Below are 21292 nucleotides of genomic sequence, written 5' to 3' on the forward strand. Positions count from 1 at the left end.
ATCATTTCCACAGGAGGGGAAAAAAATTTTTTTTTTTAGAAATGAAGAGCTCTGTGTTTATATATGAAAAATAACCAGCCAGAGCTCTCAAAGCAACGTATACCTTCTGCCTCCTCAGTGCAACCAGCACCATCATTCTTCCTCCAGGTTCAAAAAAAACCCCCAAAACAAAAGAACAAGCTCTAAAACCCACGCTTTTTGAAAACATAGGTCTAGCTTTGAAGAAAACTGTGGCAGGTCCCTTCAGTTGTCTGCAAATTTCCAGACACCTTTTAAAGAAAATACTAGCTGTGTCTAAACACAAGAATTGCAACGTTTCGCAAACTCAGAAGTTCCCAAGAAGTGTAATTTAATACAATTCATTTAACTAGTCACAAATTAAACTGATGCAATTTTAAGGAAAACCAGCAAGGATAAACAAGACTGTATTTCGTTTATCCCTGGAAGACTTCTGTTTACGAAGTCATTGGCTCACTGACTGACAATGAGAAATCTCCTACCTAAAACTAGATATTTTTACATCTTGACATTACTTCATGACATTGTGCTTGATTAAATTGAGTGCCGCAGTACCAAGACACTAGAATATTGTCTAGCTGTCCAAAGGAACAGCTGTTTTTAAATATAATGTCTTTTGCACGTACTGCATTAACTGAATCAAATAAGGTTGAGGCTTGCCTTGAATTTAGCCCTAAAAAATTATTAAGCAGACGAGTATTTAACTCTTACTTTTATCCTTGTTAAATCCTTTAATTAAATATAATATTAATTGAACTAAAGATTATTATAGAGATTTTTCTCAACTAATACATTTAAACGCATTAAAGCAGGGAGAAAAACAAAACAAGAACACAAGCCGGGCTTATAAACAGATTCATATAAACAGCATTAAAAAAGTAACATCCGGAGAACAGAGGGCATTTTTTCATGTTTGCTAGCACAAAAGTAACAGCAAAGGTTAAGAGCAGTGGAGGTGGTGTATTCCATACAAATCAACACGTTAATGCAAATGATTTCCATTTAGCAAAGCGACATATAAGTTCACCTAAGACAAATGCTTAAACAATATCATTGCTATCATAAAGCAAGGGGATGCAGGGCAGGAACGGAGCTGAAGTCCTCAAACTGCTAGCTACGAAGAGACCCATAATGCTCCTGCAGCCAGGCTGTTCCAGCACCAAACCCAGGGGGATCAGCAGCATGAAGGCTTCAAATGGGCTTTTGCAGAAGCCCTGGTTTGAAAGCCCTGGAGTGAAAGCCCCGTGCAGGGCGCTGGGAGCGGCACGGGCCACTGCGCCAGCCTGTGGGGCAGAAGGGAGCTGTAGGGCAGCTGAGGTGAGGGGGGTGGCACTGCCCTGCGTCCCCCAAGGACATCCCCCCAAAGCCCTGTTCCCTGGGTTCTACAGGCTCAGAGTGTGGGTGAAAAATTAATTAGACCTGAACTGAATGGGGCCTCCTAAAATTGTTCATTTATTAGCAATGGCACAGTTGCTACAGGCATAGCATTCAGAGGCTTCCCCTGTACCAACAAGCAGGCAGCAGCAAGATCATGAGCAAGAAAAGGAGCAGAACAGTGCCCTTATCTGTGCCTGTTCACACTCGTATTGTTCACACTAGTATTGTTCACTCACCTAAAATTAAAAAGAAGGGGGGTGAGGAGGTAGATTTCACCGACTCCAACATCGGCAGTACCATGAAAGGGCTCACTTTGGCCACGAATCAAAGGGTTATGGAGACAAAGCTAATGTAGCATCCACGAATGACAGGAAAAATGATACTCAAACTCCAGAATCAATGCTAGAGTCAATGCTAACAACTGATTTGCAGGAGCTCCCTCTAAGTCCTTAACGTGTTTCTTTTTCTAAGCGGGGACAATTATCAATTTTTGTTGCCAGACACAACAAGAAATGTGGTGCCGATATTCTCACTTCTGTGAGAATACAGAATAATACCCCAAATGGGCATCACAACCTGCTTATTCTGTAAAATCCTGTGGGCTGACACACCAAGTTGAGAGTGTTACAGGCATCCATCCACCTCCCAGTCCCACTGTGGATTAGAAGGAAGAAATCTGTTACAATGTGGGTGATAACCAAGCAGTTGTATTCACCAACCTTTACAGGAGGAAAAGGAGGACAGTTTAGGCTGTTACCTTTGACAGAAATTTCTCAGTGAATCTCCTTCCTGCATCTCCCCAAAATTGAGATAACCCCAAAACTTCAAATTCGGCTTTAGTAGGACAAAAAACTGATGCGAAGCCCTATTTTACTGCACCCACCTTTTCTACTCAGTTTTGCTAGGCTTGGGTAAACTGCTTTTTGCTTTCTCTTGATCTCCCCGGGATGCAGCAGCCCTTGCCAAAAATAACTACGTTTTAATTTTGCTTCTCAATTCCCTTGCAGAGGTCTGCACTGTTTTAATGCTGTAGCATCACGTATCCTTTTAATCCCTGCCTACACATTTTAACATTTCAAACACATGATTATTTATAAACGAAAAGCCACCAGGGCTTTGGTGAGGTAAAGTGGTTTAGTGGGGACTGAAACTGGGGAGGGGGGAGAGGGGAGGATGAATCATCATTTTCTGGTTTTAATCCTCCACTCCTCTGTTTTGGGCTTTGTTATTAGCAGTAGCGCTTATTCACTTTGAGCAAGGCCAAGACAGCAAACAAGTCCTCTGAATTTGAAAGCCGAACAATTCCAACTCCTAATTCAGCTGTGCACGCCTGCTCCAGGCTGTTCAATCCCTTGAGACCCCTTTTTGTAGCCTAGGCTTTTCCCTTCTTTAAGTGCCAACCCATCGACAGCCTTTGGCTGGGGTTTTGTCTGTTCCCACCTGCTCCTGCAAGAGGGAGAACAGACTGGGACAGAATGACGCCATCCTTAAGTTTTGTGCCGTATTCAGGGCTGGGCATTGCCACACCGAATGGAGCAAACAGGTTACAAAAACTGTTTGCACAGACAAAGCAAGGCACTTGAACACTACCAATGCTCCAACTAAAACACCGCTTGGAAACAAGTTGCACTGCATACTGAAGGGGAGACAGCATTTGTTCAAAATCCCCTCTCCTTTTTGGTCATTGCTCAACAGGGCAGCAAAAAGTTTGTCCTCCCGCCCAATTATACCACTCTGCTGATGCTGTAACAAAAGGAGAAAGAGCCATGACAGAAATAACAAGGTAACCTGCATCTCTAATGGAAGCAACAGCAGGAGGTAGAAAAATTAACTGCCATCACACACCATTTTTCTTCCCACTTCAAGCACCCTCTCCCTCTCTAAACACTCCTTCTATATGCAGCTTCCTGAAAAAAAATCTCTAAAGACTGACCTTCCCAAGCCCATCTATACCTCACACCTTTTGCAGCTGCACTGAGAAACAACCCTTTGCCTTAAGCTACGAGAGCTGGGCACTGCAGGAGCCGAGTCCAGCCTGGGAATCAACAGCATGCAGGTTCCAGCTCTAGACTTTTTAGGGATGCTTAAGCTTGGAAAAAGCCTTAAGTGTGGATGCCTCAGGTTCAGCTGCCATACCCACGTTTCTGTACCAAAATACTTCCACTCGGTTTCAAAACTGTGAATACTCTCGAGCTCCAAGTATAATTTAGGACAACTAAGAATATGCAGAACCTCTGAGAATTAGACTAGTTATTTCAGTAAATTAACCAGGTAGCAACTGTGAAAATGCTGATGTTAGACAGTATTTCAGCTTCCTGGCCTATAAATGGATATAATTTTTACTTACCTGACAGGTGTGTCATGAGAATTAGCTAATATTGACACTTTGATCTTTAAAATGCTTTGCCAAGTATTAATTAAGGAAGGATCATTTTGCATTTAAAATACCTAGTATTTTGAAGTTGAATTTGTCTCCATCCCTCTCCTAAAATGGTAAAGAACCTACTGTTTGTTTTTCTACATATTGCCCAGGAGATTATTTTGGAGAAATATGAGAAAGACTGACTGACATGCAGATCTATGTTTCAAGGAAGATGAATGGATACCTGTAAATAAAAAGCTGTGTTTTGTTGCAAGAATCTTCTCTCCCTTAGGTCTTGCAGCCAGACCTGTAGACTTAGGTCAAATGTTACTGAATGTAGAGAGAAACGACACCCTCATACCCCAAGAAATCACCTTTTTATAACTAACCTACTAGTATTTTTTACAAGGCAGGTCTCAAAGTGAAGTATGAGAAGTTCATAACACTTTGCAGATATTCAAGTACTGCATCTACTGGTAAAGCATGGCCTCATTTCTCCATAGAGCGAAAGGTGCTAACATATGGGCAAAACTCTACTACAGTTTCATCTGTAGCCCGTGATATCAAATATGTCCAAAGCTGCACGATGCTTTTGTTAGATGGGTCATCCATGTAGGCTTCTGCCAGAGAAAGATGAAGAGCCAAGGCTTGCCCATGGAGCCAGCTCTCTCCCAGCCACTCCGTGCTCAATAATAAGGGCAGGACTTTCACCATGGGCTCTCTTGTCACAAAGATCTAGCAGCAAAGCCATGACATTTGGCCTTTACATGGCCCAGTGAATATAAACCCAGATTAGAGGGAAATAAAAGACTGTACTTGATAGCATACGGGGCAACAGCAGCAGAAGTCTTGACAGTGCTTGAAGACATGGTATAGATGGACTTGGCAGTGATAGGTTGACAGTTGGACTCGATGATCTTAAGGGTCTTTTCCAACCTTGACGACTCTATGATTCTATAAGTCTCCAAATAAGCTGCTCTGCACACCCCAGAGAGATCGTTACAGAGGGCTTTCCTGTGGTTGCTACCGCTGGCGGTTACAACCTGACCTGGTGTCACAGGCTACTTGTGCTGGCAGTGCAGAGACATCATCTCCCCTGGAGCTGGAGTATTTTCCTTACTGTCAGCCAGGCAACACAGGGAAGACAGAGCCCAAGGGAAAGAAAAAAAGACGGGACACAGGTACTGGAAGAGATGCCAGAAAGCACATGCATGAAGATAGATGCAATCCCTGTGTAGTCCTCCCTGAACGCCCTTTAGGGTCTCAGGGTGACAACAGCAGAAATTCTGTGAGAACATTTTGCAAAGCCCACGCCTGGTTCTCACTGGCTGCCCAAGACACGCAGAAGATGCTGAACAAATGCTACCCAATGTTTCAGTGACTTAAGTCCTATGGATCCAAAGATGAGTCTTAGAGGTGATTCTGGGGACTCAAGTCTGATTGACTAGCATATCTAGAAAAAACTAGAATTAAAGTCCTTATGCGAATCCTTCACAACAGTCTCCCATGATGGGAGACTTTTTCCCCTGTTCCCCTGCCTCATTTCATGCACAGCATAGACATTACTTAATGAACTAGCAACTCTTCAATATTTATTTTTCTCCTCATTATCCAGTGTGGCTCTATGCCTTATTTACCATGCTATCCAAACACTGCTGAGAATTATTTATAGCATTCATGATATAGGAGCCAAGTTCTTATAAACAACAATTAATTTTACAATACCTAGCTGGATTCTGAAACTAAGGTGGACGTTTTTGGAATGGGCACTGTTTTTGAGCAACTACTTTGCAATCCTAGAAGTCTAAAAAGCATCTCCATAGACTTCCCAGAAAGGACCTGCCTACCAGCGAGCAGAGCTTAGTGACAGCACATTACATGACGTGATCCTCACCCTTCACAAGGGTGTTTGAACCAGGCTATTTACGGTGCCAGTGCATACATTTTACATAAGTAATACTGTTGAGAACAGTGAACAAAACACTCAATGATACATTAAGAACTTGTTCCAGGGATCTCAGATTACAAGATGTGCAGTGAGAACCTAACTTTGGTATCTAATTAGGGCTGGCTGTTCTTGCCCCCCACCCTACGCACTTTCCTGCCTGTGCTCTACTCGACAGTGCCTGCTCCTGATTCCCTAAGGTACACACTCCCTTCTCCTTACAGTCACTGCCTCAAGATTATTTTGATGTTTCATCAGTATAATGCAATACAGTTAGCAGCTTATCATCCCCTCCAGTCCGTTTTACATTTTTCCTAGCCTTTAGCTATTTTTTTTTAAGGGGAATCCACCCTCCTCACTCTCCCCATCTCCTTTCTCCTCTTCACCAGGTGAAGAAACACAGCAAACCAACATTTCACTGGATTCCTCCAGCATCCCGACTTTGGCTTTCAGCTCTTTGAAAGGTCACTCCAGAAGTTCATTGGAAGACAATGAGGAATAGGAAGTTTCTGCAATTTTTTTCCACTTTCTGGCTTTATGGGTAACCAAAGCCAAAATCCTACCAGCTATCCTACCAAACCATTAGAATTTATTCAAACCCAAATTTCAGATTTAATTTTCAATTTTGACTAAACAAAAAATTTTTAATAAGTATCTCTGGATGCACTACACATCAGAATGGATGACTGTAAGAGAAGGTGCTGGATTTCATAGTTTCAGGGCTCCACCTCCCGTTTGTGAGTGACTGCAGGTAAAGCCACTGCTTGGTTCCCATTAAGTGCTTTGTTCCCTCCCTTGGGCTCTGCTGACTTTTTATATAGAACCATAGAATTATTAAGGTTGGAAAGGACCTCTGAGATCATCAAGTCCAACCTGTTAAACCTAACCGCCTAGTCCACCCCTAAACCATGTCCCTAAGCACCATATCCACACGTGTTTTGAATACTTCCAGGGACTGTGATTGCACCACTTCCCTGGGCAGTCTGTTCCAATGCCTAACCACTCTCTGCTTGAAGAAATTTTTCCTAATATCTAACCTAAATCTCCCCTGGCACAACTTGAGCCCATCTCCTCTTGTCCTATCACTTGTTACTTGGGAGAAGAGACCGACCCCCACCTCACTACAACCTCCTTTCAGGTAGTTGTAGAGGAATGTCTCCATAGCCACTTCTGTGATACAAAACCAAAAGCAGATATGGAAGGATATTTTCTCCTCTTCACAGAAACTTGTTAATTTGGTGTTACTGTAAAAATCCCAGCCAACATGAGGCCAATTGATTTTTGAAAATTATTCAAGTTTAGAAGGATAGATCTATAATTTTAATGTCAGATAGCTGCAAGAGCCAGATCAAGAAGAAGGTTTCCATTTAGGAGCTCAGTCTACACATGCACAAAATTAAAACACCAGAAAAATAACATCTATTGGAGATCATATTTATTTTTACATCAAGGACAAAGTGCTAGTATCCATCTCTCCAAAAGGATGTGTTTATTCCTCTACCAGTTTCCTGACCAGCTAATAATCATGTTGTCAACAGTATACGACTCATCTTCCTGAAATACAGCTCTACTTCATGTCTTTTATTTGTTTTCACATACATACATATATGAAATGACATTTTAACTGGGAAGATATCTTCTACAATTCAAGCCATACTCAAATGGCACTCTCCTGCTAAACAGGCACTTTTAAAAAACTACAAACAAATGAAACCCAAATATTCTGCTTATTTCACAAAAAATGGGACTGAAGGTAACAGTACTTCTTCCCAAGTTTCCCAGGAGAAACAGGTGAAGATTGAGTTGGTGAGAATAATGTGAAAGCAACTCAAGAAAAACTTTTACATGTACAAACTCGTCACACACATGTGGAGTTGTCCAAGCAGTGCCACTGGCCTGAACAAGGTCCCTCAAGATGTACTTTTAGGACCCTGAAGCAACTAAAGTGACTGGTCCCAGTAAATACCTTCAAACTTTGTTTTGTTTTGTTCAATACACACCGGAATGTTTTAAGGATTTGATTTTATATCTTATACGCCTATATAGGTTTCAAACTGGGCCAGATATCAGTAATGTAGAGAGTCAATGCACAGCCTAGTCTGTAAATCTTTAGCTTAGGTACAACGTTGTCAAATCTGAGGACCTTCATTCCAAGCAACCCTGTATCAGCGGACAACTCTATATAAACCAGACAGCATTTTGCAATGTTCCTGCAGTATCTCACTGTTTCAGTACTATTGGTCAGTTAGTAATTTTAGAAGACAAGTTTATAAAAGTCCAAAGACTAAAATTAAAACTGTCCCAGCTTGTTAGACATTTAAGACAGGATCACTGTCCTATTTGACATCTAAGTCATGAATTCTGTACTTTATCCAGCATTTGGAAAGGCTTAGCTGACTGCTTCCAAACTCCTTAGGCAGGCTCTGGGAAATGGAAGGTGAGATCGTGGGAAAAATGCAATATGAAAAAATCCTGGAACGAATCCGTGGCAGCTAGAAGTTCATGACTATCACTAGCCTGCACACCAGCGCCACTCAAAGCCTCCTGGGGTTCGACTTGCAGAGATACGGCTTTGCTTCACACACAAATATGTATGTACATATACACATGTGCACACATACAGTTAGGGAGTTCATGTTATTATGAAATACAGCTAGGGAAAGCAATTACTTTAAGAAAAATAATGGGGTATTCACCAGCAAAGTAACAGTTTCAAAAGGGTCTAGAAAATGAACCAAAGCTCTTACTGTTAGAGAATTATTGACTCCAGGTTTGAAAAAGTGACCTCAAGTGAGCAATGATGCACTTAGCCTGGAACTTGCAGCCACTGTATTTCACTCTAAATTGAATTGCCAATCCACAGTGCAATCATCTTCTACTATAAACTCACATCTTTGGGGCAAGTATACAGAAAAATACTATATATTGGCTGCATTATTCCAAGTTAGACTAAATTCCTCTGGAAATGGAAAACATGTCTGCATTACAGAATTTAAGGATCCCCATGGGTATTTATACAGGGGTAGTGTTATTTTTTTTTTCCTTTTAAGGGCACTTAGTGACAACTTCATGTTGACATCTTTCCTGCAAACAGTTCCTGCAAATAACTAATAGCATGTGGCCCTGTTAAAAGCATTTAGGTACGCATAGCCTACAGACCCATACTGAAAACCACGTAACAGACATTTTATACCTCGCGCACATATGGACAATGCTCAGATCCAGCATTCTTGCCATACTAAAAGTGGTCTTTTTGGTAAATTAGGCTGCCAATTTAGCATGATTTATAATATCACCAATGCCAATGGGTTGCAAACATAAATAATTGACATGTGCTGTGAAATACTTACATTCACTTTTCCACTAAGTCTTCTTCACTACAATCAAGTTATTTTCCAGGACAGTGTTTAATCTTCTTACTAAATAAAAGAAGGCAGCAATTAAAAATATATTCGTATGCATTAAGCTATGCTCAATCACCTTAAATTTATGAACTTTAAAATATAGCATCCCATAAAGTTGTAATTTGTTTATATATAGTCAATTTTATTACATTTTAAATACAACTTTAGCACACCATAACTTTCAATCCTGAGGCTAAACAGGGCAATGTTCTATATTTCAATAGCTGCTTGGATAATAAATCAGATGGACAGTTGCTCACAGATGTACAACTAATTACTGAAGAACTGAGAGCTCAACTGATATATTACCAGAAAGAATGCCTGGCATTACAGATGGGGTATTGTATGATTTGGCACTCCTCTAGCTAGAGCTTGAACACGATCTTATCAATGGCAGAACTCAGCACCTCCCACGATCAAACATTCAAGAATGGAAGAGAAACAGTGTCTGTCCCTCTAGGGAATGATAAAATACCATCTGATATTCTTTAACATCACTGTATATGCCAAAAAGTGATAAAAAAGGGTTCATGTAGATTGTTCAACATGAATGTGAAGATGACAACTGTCCTCGAAAAAATATCCCAGTCAATAGACGTAGTGAGTGCTAAATGCCCCAACCTGTTTCTTACACGCAGTTATTTCTCAGTTACTTTTTAGCAAAGCATGCGATGCCCACTCAAACGGTTTGCAGCAAATCACGACGCACGCACTAAAAGATTACCACATGGCAGTTCCCAGGGGAGAGAGACCCGAACACTTGGCAAAATTCACCACCTTTTCTCCAAAGCCATCTCATCTCAGCTGAACCCGACTTTGAGACTTGCATAACTTTGGCTCCCCAGGGAGGTAAGACACAAACATCAGCAGGGCTTTTATTTTCCCTTCATGTGCCCTGAGGCTGCCCAGTACTAAACCAGGTTTTTGTTCATGTTCGATGGGATTTAATTTCTTGTTTGCATTCCCCATATCTAGTTGCTGTGGTAACACATTCTTTAAGACTACGTGCATTCATCTCTTCCCAGGGAAAAGCTGTTTGAGGGAACCTACACCCTCACTGGGTGGAGGATGGACACGGATACTCAGCAAAATCGTGAGATGAGGGACATGGTAGAAGAGCTGGGTGAGATATTTAGACCACAGATGCATGATATGGCCTAACTGGAAAGTCTAAGCTTGGACTGGGACTGAGGGAAGTTGTATGAGGGGAGCGTAAGTAAAGCAGCCAACCCAAGAGACTGACAAACAAAAATTTTAGACTTTAGGACCAAGGGAAAGGGCAGATTTCTTTCTATGTCTTACTGACAAAGGGGAAAACAGATCTGGTGCAACTTAAGTACATAAAGGAAAAGGAAATACAGAAGTAAAAGGAAGTGCAAAGGGATGTGAAAGATCATGGTACTGTCAACAACAGCCAAGAAGGAAGGAGGTGGAGGTAGTCAGCAAGGAAACAAGACTTCATCCTGCTGAGTTGTTCCCTTTATACATCCATGTTGCCTCTCTCCTTTAGAGCATTTTTGCAAGCATTGCTGAATGATGATTTAGGCATGTCTTGCACAGTTGATTCACATCTCAACTTTGCAGATGCAAGAACTAAAGTGCATGGAAATTAGGATTTGGCTGAGCCTGGAAAAGGAATCGAATGCTGTCAGCCCGGACTGTTGTGTCCAGCCAGTCATACCCCCAATAATAAAGGTATGTCCCTTGCTAATAACATCAGAAATTTATTTATTGGGAAAACACATTCAACCATAACCCAGGAACTGGCAGAGAGTCATCAGACTACTTATGTGTCAGTTCTCACATGAGTATACCAGGCATTTTAGTCTGTAGTCAGTTATCAGCTGTGCCAGAGAATGATGCCACCAAACTGCATGCAATTTTCTGTTTTATAAAATAGGAAGCCTTTTTCATAAGAGGCTTGGGACATGAGCCAGAAATCTCACTCGCTGTCTCCCTGTTTATTCAGACTGAGTCATCAGATTTTCCAGGTTTCTCCACTCAAATGGCATGCCGCTTTGGCTAGGTTTAGATGGACACAGTGGTACCATCTGCCGCAAGGCTTCCTCGTTTTGTTTGGTTTTGTTTTTTCCTTTTACCTCCTGCTTGTAGCACAACAGCTCTTTTTCAGTATCTTACACTGGAACACCATGAGAAACTGGTCTTTTGTGGTATGGGTTTGACCAGCTGGCCAGTCAAAATGGACTGCTTGAACTAAAGGAACTAAAATACACATCACTATCACAGGTCCTCCAACAGCTGGAGGCTCTTGCAGACTGACCTGAAGTTGAAAGTACTTAGATGACATCGGGGAGTTGTTCTTTAAAGCTGACAGAAACCTCGAGCACAAGCAGAGGAAGTGGGTAGGGGGATGCTCACACATGCTAACTTCAGTCTAACAAGGTTGATGTTCCTGTTTCTTCTCTCTCCACTGGCTTGACAGAGAGGGTCCTGCCATGGATCACCTTCTGGAGAAGGAATCTATCTTCCCTGTGCTGCTTTTTGGAGGAGACTCCCTCTTCCCTCCATAACCCTCAGAGGACAGCAGGGAGATTACAGCCATTAGACTACATTTAGGTCTTATCCTGTCCCACCCCAATGTGAACGCACTTAACTGCTCCCACCTTTCATTTGACACAATTTCTGCCTTTCAAATCAAAATACTCTTTAGGACGAAAGGACAAAGACCACCATGGACATGTCATGCAGTTAAGGCCATCAGGCCAGGTCAATAACCCAGCAGAGACAGGACAACCGTAAACAACCTCCCCATCCTGCAAGCGCCTTCTCCCTCATGAGGCAGCTGCGCCTCTGTATTTAGGGTGAATGTCTCAGATACCATCATTTCAAAATGATGATAAACTCAGGCTGATTGCTTGTGTCCAAGTGCAAAATTTTCCAAGTGGATAATGCACTGCCCCGGCACTGCGGCTGCCGGGGGAATCGTGGCTTCCAAAAGCTGCAAGGAACAAAGCGCAGCATTCGTCCTGCAGTGCCTAAAGCTGACGCTGCCATAAGTACGAGTAAGAACATATTGAGTGCTTTTTTTATTTGTTGTTTGCTTCTAGAGCTAAAAACAGATCATAAACCACATTTCTTTGAGGGAGGCTTTTGTTTGTTTGTTAGAAAGGGCAGGCACTGGGTCAGGGATAGAAAGTTGTACTATCCGGTTCCCAGACACAGACCTTATTCCCCTGAGCCTTCAGCTATATGTAACATATGGAGCAGACACTTTTGATATAGGCTTTTATACGCCCATGGAACTTTTATCCGGCTGTTGAGCTAACAAGCACAGTGCACTCGATAGGACGGAGCACGTAGGATAACACCACATACTGCTTTTTTGAGCTTAATTTTGAAAACGGATCTTCACATTTCAGTGCTGGGAAGGCTACGGAGATCATGTCCATATGGAAACAGGACATAGAATTTATTATTAAAAACTTCAGGGTGATATCAAATGTCAGCTTAAGACTCTAAACATTGCAGTGTATTTACATCTCTAATTAACTCTGTATCACACTACTACACTCCAACATCTGGCCAGTGCTCTATCTTCCCTCACCTTCAGCTTATGTCGCTTTTGCTCATTTCCATTCAGCCTTCTCCACCTCCTTGACCTCAGAGACACCTGCTCCACTTCTAGCACATGAACTCCAGAGTTTTATTACTCAATTCCTTTCTGTCTCCTCCGCTTGGCTACCTCGGGCTTAGTATCCTTGTCTTGAAGCTGCTTGACATAGCTCTACCTTCAATACACTTAAATCTGATACTGCTTAAACTCTTTTTTTTTTTTTTTTTTTGCTTTGGTTTCCAGTAAATCCCACATCCTTTTGACCTCAATTCTATGCACTATGAGAAGACCTTGACCAACTCTGTGCAAAAATTAACAGAATATTAAAATAATAATGGAAGTGTTGAATATTGCCGGGTATATCTCAAAAGAACTGCTTTCACTCAGCCCTTTCATTTTGCTCTTCCTGTAGTCTGCAGCGCAAAAAGAAAAAAAATTAGAAAAAAAAGAAAAAAGGAAAACATGACACATGCTGGAGTTTTCTGTTCTTAAAATTTAAAAGTCTGAGTGTTACAGATACACTATAAGAACGAAGACCAGCATAACCCAAAACTGAAACCCAATAATTTGTGCTCCATTATCCTTCCTGAATATCCTTCACTTTAGCCTAAGGAGACTAAATACCTTGTCTCTTTATAGGCTTTTCCAGAGAGATTTCTTAACTACAGAATTAAACACACTAACCACAAAGTACTTCTTTCTCTGCTGTCCCTTCTGACCAGTCTAGAAATCCTACCTGCTCTTTCAACAGTATTTCGCTGCAAAGATCAAACAGCCAGAATGCTACCCTGTGAACTGCCAACAGGTTGAGATCCAGCATCTCACAAGTTAGGGCAAGAATCAAAGCAAGCATCAGTGGAGGAGTGGTGAGCAGCACTTCTTCCAGCCTCTTCAGATCATCATATATCAAACCTTATAATTGATATTGGATAAAATTGTTCCCTGCCTTGTCTCTCACATAAGGCAACAGGGCTCCTCTCTGACCAGCAAGATGCTGAGCCAGCACCGAATGCTGGTCCATACTTGTCAAGCTGCCTGGCCACTCAGCATAAGGATATAATCCAATGCAAAGTAACAGAGAAGCAACTCCAATTTCTCAAAAGCTATTTGTGAAACTCTTAAACCTCACGTCCTCATCTTCCAACACCATATTTAGCTTGGTAACTTTACAAGAGGAAGGATACCAAGAAATCATATCCATAAGTTTTAAGCCTTTGCAGAAAAAGCTATTTTAGAATGAGGCATAAACATGAGGCATAAACATGATGCCTGATAGTGAGCTGTAATACAAAGAATTTTACTGGCACACACTTGGGATGGCCACTGTAACTCACGTTTTTTTTCACTGCAAATTAACACCATTGTCCTAAACTCATACCCTAACAGCCGTGCTACGCAGTAATTCTAACTGTATTAGTTACCTGTGAAGGCTAAAATAGCAAATAGGAGAGGCAGACTTTTAGCACAGTAATGGTTGTACATTTTTTTCATCATGAAACTTTACAAATCAGATATAAAAATGAACTCCAGGTTGTCTTTAGTTTAAGCACAGCTGCAGTGACCCTGGCTCGTCTATGCGACAAGCTCAACACCATAGGCGAGTCAGGGAAGATCAGAATTTTTCTACATGTTAGGTGAACCAATACACATTAGAAATATCTCCATGTATTCTTTTTTAATCTCCAACTCGAGTTCCAGGGAGTTAAGGTGATAAATAAAAAATCCTAAACAGTACAGTCTATGCTCATGACTTTTTCAATGACATTTAGCAACTTGTTTCAAAATGAATTCTGTGAGAAGTAACTTATATCACAGTAGAGGAGGTTTACACATGCCGGTGTAGGTGTCTCATCAAACCTGGTAGTTTCTCTATATGCGGTACAGCCAAAGGAAGAAGGCAGGCTCTTCCAGAAGGCAATGGAAACCGGGTTTCCTTCTCTTACTGTTGGCTAGAGAGGCATCCCAGTTGCTCATGTTAGGAGTCTGATTTGTTAAAGTGAATATCCTCATTATGTAATGGAATAACATCTTTTTAATTTTTTGTGCTCTGGCTAAAAAAGAAGTTAGTGAAAAACTCACCAATGTCTTTACTCTGATATACTCTGCATAAACATAGAGAGACAGCAAAGAACCTCTCTTTAGTAGCTTAGCAGCGTGTTTTCAGTCCTTAAGATGACCACATGCAGACTTTCAACAGTCATCTCACTAGCCTTTTCATCAAGCACTTTACTTTCTCCAAATCTGTCAGGGGAGCAGAGTGGACTCCTCAGAAAGCTGCCGAGGCAGCTCTTTCCTTTCTAACTCACACAGCTTCCCGAATAATAAAGGCTGCCTGCAAGCAGGAACCCAATCTCTGACTGTTAAGTAAACACTTGCCACTTATATTCTAGCTGAAGGTTAATCATCAAGTAGTTTACAAAACACATGCTACTTTGGAGACCAAAGGTGAAATCCTACAGTCACTGAAGTGCGAGTTTCCACAAGGCCGGAATTGTTGTCCTGAAGGCGCATGTGTGCGTTAATGCGTTCACATAGGAAAAGGCTACAGGAGCAACCAACACACTCTTACGCAAAGCCAGAAACCACTTGCACTTCCACTTTGATGAACCTGTGTGTTTAACTAGCCTTGTTCAGTTAAAATACATTTATATGTATCTACCTTTGAAGAGCACACCATGCCTAAGGTCCCAAACAGCCAAGCCTTTATTGTCCAAGGGGCAGAGTGCAAAATAAATTAAAACGCTCTTTGTGCTTACTGTTACTCTCTTGGCTGGCTTTAGACAGCACTTTTTCAGCACGTAAGGACACCAAATTTTTCTCTGAAGCCTCCTACCTTACTCTGACAGCAAACAGGGCCAAGGCCAGCTGCTGTGACACGCTGCCTCCATGCAAGGGGCCTATTTGTGCAACCCGGTGGTCTCCCAGCAATGCAAGATGCTCCCCACATCACGAGCATCACCTAGCACAGGTGACAGGAGAGAGACCACCGCTACACAGCAGAACCAAGTTTACTCTTATTTTTCCAGGAATTCATCATAATACTGGCACTGCCAGATTTTTAAATTACCTAAAATTCAAAATTACCCAAAGCTCACAAGTGCAGTTTTGCCTTCACTTGGCTATTCCTTCAAAGTCCTAAAATGATATTGCTGCTTCCCTCTGTTCTCAGTTCTTAGATAATCCTTTTTTTTTTTTTTTCCTTCTCCTTTGGCTTCTGAGGGCCAGGGAAGAGAAGAGGCATAGAGAGAGGTATATTGGAAAATAAACCAGACTGCCATCTATGTTTGTGCTGACTGTAACAACCAGAATAAACACAGATCAGTTAGACTAGTTTGCATTCACCAGCAGTTTTGAAAGTACTGAAGCAGCTCAATCATTTCAAAATACCAGTAAGTATTTCACTGACAAGAATTATTAGGAATCTCGTGTTATTCTGGTGATGTGCAGATTTACAGGTAGCTCTGCGCTCACCATAAAATATTCTACAGCTGCTGCTTTGGCTTAAAACAACCCCAGCAACACCAACCGCCCCCCTTCACAAAACACAGCTGTTAACTACTAACTGAAGAACACAAAAATTCACCAAAATTGTCCTACGACCATTACTGTTCAATCAAGGTAAATTGTGCAACATCCAAGGACACTGCTTCAGAGCCTCCCACCTCAAAAAAGAAAATCAGTATCTGCTATATTACATTCCCCCTTTCATCTTCATGTCGTTGAAGGCATTCCACAGGCAGTTTTATTTCTGAGAGCACTGATTTCCGATCGATCCACTCTGGCCTGGATTTGAAATAGGATACTACATGAAATTGGATCCTGGGAGCCTCAAACATGCCCAGGCTTGCACAGGAGGTTAAAAAAAAAGAAAAAGAAGGTTTTTTTAAACACAGGGCGCTAGTAAAACTGATTTTTAAGTGCCCTCCATTTCTCTTGACAGGAAGTAATATATTACCTCTATAAAAGTCTTTTATATCAAGCTCTTGAAATTCTTTATTTTTTATACAATGCCATTGGTGCACACCTCGCGTTAGAAATATGCATTTTAATAGTCAACCAAAGTGATCCAAACCACAAAGGCAATTAAGACTGCTTTAAAATTGGCTTTGCTACCTTTCCCCGTACATCTGCCAAGCTATGGCCCAGTCCTGCAGTCTCTTCATCACGTAGTCAGTGGGAGTACTCGCACAAGAATTTGAAGGTTTACTCCCTAAATTTCAAAATGTAGCCTGCCTTATTGGAAAAAGGAGCAGGCATGACAGTGGGAGTGCGAAAAAGGAGAGGAAAAAATGCTAAGTGTAGGAAGGTAAAAAGGAAAAAAGATCGTTAAATGGGGAATGCGGCATGGATGAGAGAGAATAAGTGACGTAAGGAGATAGCAGCAAAGGATGGTGTGGAAAACAAGAGGAAAAGCATAAAAGGATGGAGAGCTTATCCTGAATACTGTAGGGCTTTAAATGCTTTTGCAAGACATTGAACAGAGAAGAAAGTGCAGGAGGAACAGTTAGAGATAGCAAATTGGAGTGGGAAGCTGACAGCTTTATTTTTAATTTTTATTTAAAAAGTAAAAATCACCTAAGGTTCACTTTCCACTCCTCTTTCATCCCCCACTGGGACGCCAATTCCTCTGGAGCAGAATATGGGATGCTGTGAGGACTCCTGGCATGGCGAGCCAGGCAAGTCTTGCCAGAGCCGAGACGGAGGATCGGTGGAGTTTCGAGTATCTTCTTTGATCACGACTGATTTTTCCCAGGATAGCCTATTGCACTGCAAATTTTACTTCTTTTGTTTGTTTCTAAAAGCGCAAAAAGGAATCACTGCAAAACCTGGTTTGAAGCTTAAAGGAAATTTCATCTTCCCCACTGAGAAATGTGTAAAAATCAGAACCTTCTCATTAATAAAACAGTGGCCTGGCTGTGCCTCTTGCTGGCCAGATCAGAAAGCATCACAGCAATCTGAGTTTAAATACCAAGGGTGTCTCGTTTGTCCATCAAAACCAAGGAACAAGGCAACTCCGCCTAATTATCAGTAATATAAGAACACTGCCCTCCTTCAAATCAGGCAGAAGGGCTCTTCTTGTCTTCAGTGCCTCTCAGGGAATCAGCCTGATCCCCCCCACCCCGCCTTGCTTCCTCCGTGAGCTGTCTTCCTAATCTGGAATCCTTCAGAGCTGGGAACCGGACCCCCTGCCTTGATTCCCATCATCTGCACCGATTTATGTTAGCAAGCCAGGCCAGCTGGCCGCCTGCACACCCAAGGAGCCCATACACTCTGATACTGTGCCCTTTTGAAGAAAAAAAACAAACAAAACCAAAACCAAAAAAGCACAACAGTCCAGCTTTGCCTGCCAGGTTAAAACTTGCTCCCTGCCCTGTGAGCTTAACATACCTGCTGCTGCTGCTGAGCACAGATACTTCCCTGGGTTTAGCTGCTCTTCTGGTGGGTGAACCTCTCTTCTGCAAATAATTCAAAGGTATTTCTAGGCTGGGGGAAGGGTGCAGGCTTATTGTTTCTACTTCAGTAGGAAAGATACATATGTTGGTTTTTTTTAAAAAAAGAAACCATTCCAAACTTTGATAGGAGCTGGGCTCGGGCTGATACTGCTCTATCTTGCAGAGCAAGTCACAGCGGGTTCTGTAATCACAGGCTCTGCAAACCCTGATTTTACCCCCCCTCTATGGAACCTTAACTTGCTGGGTGCTCCTGAGCCAGGCAAAACCCCAGCTGATCGATGGTCCAACCAACTTCAGTCCTTCCCTGGCTAACAACCTGCTCTTTTTTTTTGTTTTCTTTTTCATTAAACCTCTTTCTTTCATGTTTACATGGGGCATGAGCTACGGGAAAAAGCGCTTGTTGTTCAGTTGAAGCACTTTTTTTTCCCGACAGCGGAGGAAACCGCATTTGGATCCACACGAAGGGAAAGGCAATATTTATAAAGGAAGTTCCCACACTTCCTCTTCCAACAAATCACTCCTGGCTGGTTTTCCAGTTACAGCCCTACCATGAAGAGGGGGTGTGTGTGTAAAAAAGCATCGAGCATATTATTTCCTTCTAAAGTCTCTTGCCTCTGAAAAGGCAGCTTCCAGAGAGGAAAGAGTTAAGCACTTGGGACAAACTGTCAAGTTTTCAGTAACTAATTTACTCTTCCTGTAGGCCTGGAGGAAATCCACAGCCGCCACAAATATTCCTTGCTCGTTTCAATACTACTCTTTGTGAAATGGATTTTAATGGCCAAGCAAAGCGATCCAAACCGCAGATGTAATTAAAGCCGCTGAAACCGGCTCCACGAAAGGCTGGGAAGCGCCCCGTGCCCCGTCTGGGGGTGGCTGACACGGCACAGGGCGGCGGTGACACCAGGAGGCCTCGGCCTCTTCCTCATCCTCATCCTCGCCGCGGCACGCTGTGTCGCTGCTGAGAGGACAGACCCTGCTTGCTGCGAGGGCGACAGGGGTTTTAAAGGATGGAGATGTGTGGCCGGAGATGGACAGAGAGCCACCAGCTCCCTGCAGACAGTGCTGGCAGCTGCCTGTGCTGCCAGTGACCTGTGCAAGCCCGTGCGGGACCTCTGCAGAGGGGGTGCGGAGGGGATGCTGCTCTGGTCTGGAGGAGCATTTGCCCTCGCCCTGTCTCCATCCCACACCCTGCTCCCTGGGCTATAAAGCAGGTCAGGGTGCTACTGCTCCACCACCGCAAGTTCCCTTGTTTCTAACACTGCGGTGTTAAAAACCTCTCTCATCCATGGGAAAACTGTATTTGACAAGCAATATTTCCTCCACACACAGCGGTTAAAGTCTGCAACACTAGCGTAGGAAGCAGAGAGATTTTTCTGACAATTCACAGTAAGTCAGCTTCCTATTTGAACCGACATACCTTAATTTCTTCTGCAGTGAGTCAAACCACTAGTCTGCCTGAAAGGGCGGTAGTCCCCTGGTACTGAAACCTCTATTAGATCCATACCCCGCAAAAGAAGAACAAAGTTTTCCCGAAACTCCTATCCAAAGCGTGGGAGGATGGAAAATAAGATCAGCATACCTTGCTGAAAATAGTTCTTGAGATAAAAGATGTGATTGCTTTGGCACTAACTTCTCCCCCCTCCTTCCCTCCCCTCCTCAGCCACACCGAGGTGTGAAAGGCTTAGGAAACTCCCTGTCCCTACTCTGCATTTTTTTTCATGTTTAATTTTAGATTAGAGCACAATTGGATTAGGACTTGATTAACCTTTCATCCAAAGAAAATCCTGCACCTTTGAGTTACTAATTTCGTTTGATAACAGCTGCAGAAAACTAACTCCATATTTCTGTAGTTAAATCATTGCCAAATTCTGTTTTCAAGTGCCAGCTGCCCAGAAAAAGGCTGAAGAACTTCCCCAAACAATTATATTTAAATTATTTATTAAAAGCACTTGGAATATTATGATTAAAATAAATTAGTTTATGCAAAGAGATCTACAAGCCCGAAACAGAGTTACAGCAAAAGAAATTCATTGGCTGATGAATAATTAATACAGCTCTTCATTTGTTTCACCTCATGCGCCAAGCAGCACAAAAGAAAAGTCATTAAGATGAGTGGATCGCAGAGCTAACAGAGATCATTACACATTTATAATCACTAAACTGTGTAAGTGGAAAGTTTGCAGGGCAAAAAACCCCCCCTGCAATATTAGGTTCAGAACAAATTAAAACCCACAATTTTGTCCATCTGGATGAAACAACAGAGGAAAGAAAAGCACAGAAGAGCTGCCTCTTAGGCTTGTTTGCTGTAGGTAAGCAGCAAGATCTGTTGTCAGCTATAAGAAGTGAGGTGCTTCTCTGAAACCTCTATCTTCAGACCTGCGAGTAAGATTCATGAAAGCACTGGCCTGACTGCCCTCCCGTTTCTGGAAGCAAAACACCACGGCTTGGCCAATTACCCCCATGTGCCTACCATGAAGGCATGTGCTTTTATATCCATGCACGCACTTTTCCTCTCAGCCACCGAAAGAAGCATTTTTCTAGTCTGACATGCTACAGGTCCCTTGGCAAAGCACATTTCTTCTTTGAAAAACAGTGGGTTTTGGTAAACAATGTGCAGGTTTCCTGGGGATTACCAGAACTACTTACCTCTTGTTAAACAGTGCTCCAGTGACACAAGATGATGTCAACAAAACTAAAAACTTAGCATGTGTTAATTTATAACATTCCTTAACTCAATTATTTAGGTTGGAGTGGGTGGGAAACAGTGGGGTAAAACACAAGCAAACAGTTGCTGGTCTGATGCTACTCCACTTTCATCCTACTTCACCATTTCTCTTCAACTAAACCTTTACACCATTTCAACAAAAAAGTTGGATTTGTACATGTTTGGTTTTAGTTTCAAAAGGACTCAGAGTATCTCTCCAAAGAAATGTCAGAGATTAGAAAAGTACCTGTGGTGGGAGAACATTCATTGCCTTTTAAATGTTGAACTACAGCAGAGAAGTTAAGAAATGAGGTAGGTGTTTTATCAAAGAGCTTCCTGCATGCTCTGTTACCAGCTCCTCTGCGTGAGGCAACAACGGGGATATTTTCACACTGTGAAAACACTGACTTTGCAACACATTTCTGCTCCAAATGGGAGGCTCACCTGCCTCCCTC

General features: G+C 42.3%; 1 protein-coding gene across 5 annotated transcripts in view; it reads right to left on the bottom strand.

Moving 5' to 3' along the window:
* Nucleotides 1-21292, bottom strand: part of PLXNB2 (plexin B2) — a 257489-nt gene that overhangs the window by 109493 nt on the left and 126704 nt on the right. For 4 of the 5 annotated variants that reach the window (XM_087765398.1, XM_087765397.1, XM_087765396.1 and 1 more), the window contains one exon: nt 9053-9121. The exons of the other annotated variant lie outside the window; for it this stretch is intronic. The gene's annotated coding sequence lies outside the window, so the exon portion shown is untranslated. The remainder of the gene's footprint in view (nt 1-9052; nt 9122-21292) is intronic. 5 annotated transcript variants of the gene reach the window in all.

The sequence above is a fragment of the Nipponia nippon genome, unplaced genomic scaffold, assembly GCF_047370975.1.
Source record: "Nipponia nippon isolate SJK-2023a ecotype South Korea unplaced genomic scaffold, ASM4737097v1 scaffold_3, whole genome shotgun sequence".
Lineage (NCBI taxonomy): Eukaryota > Metazoa > Chordata > Aves > Pelecaniformes > Threskiornithidae > Nipponia > Nipponia nippon.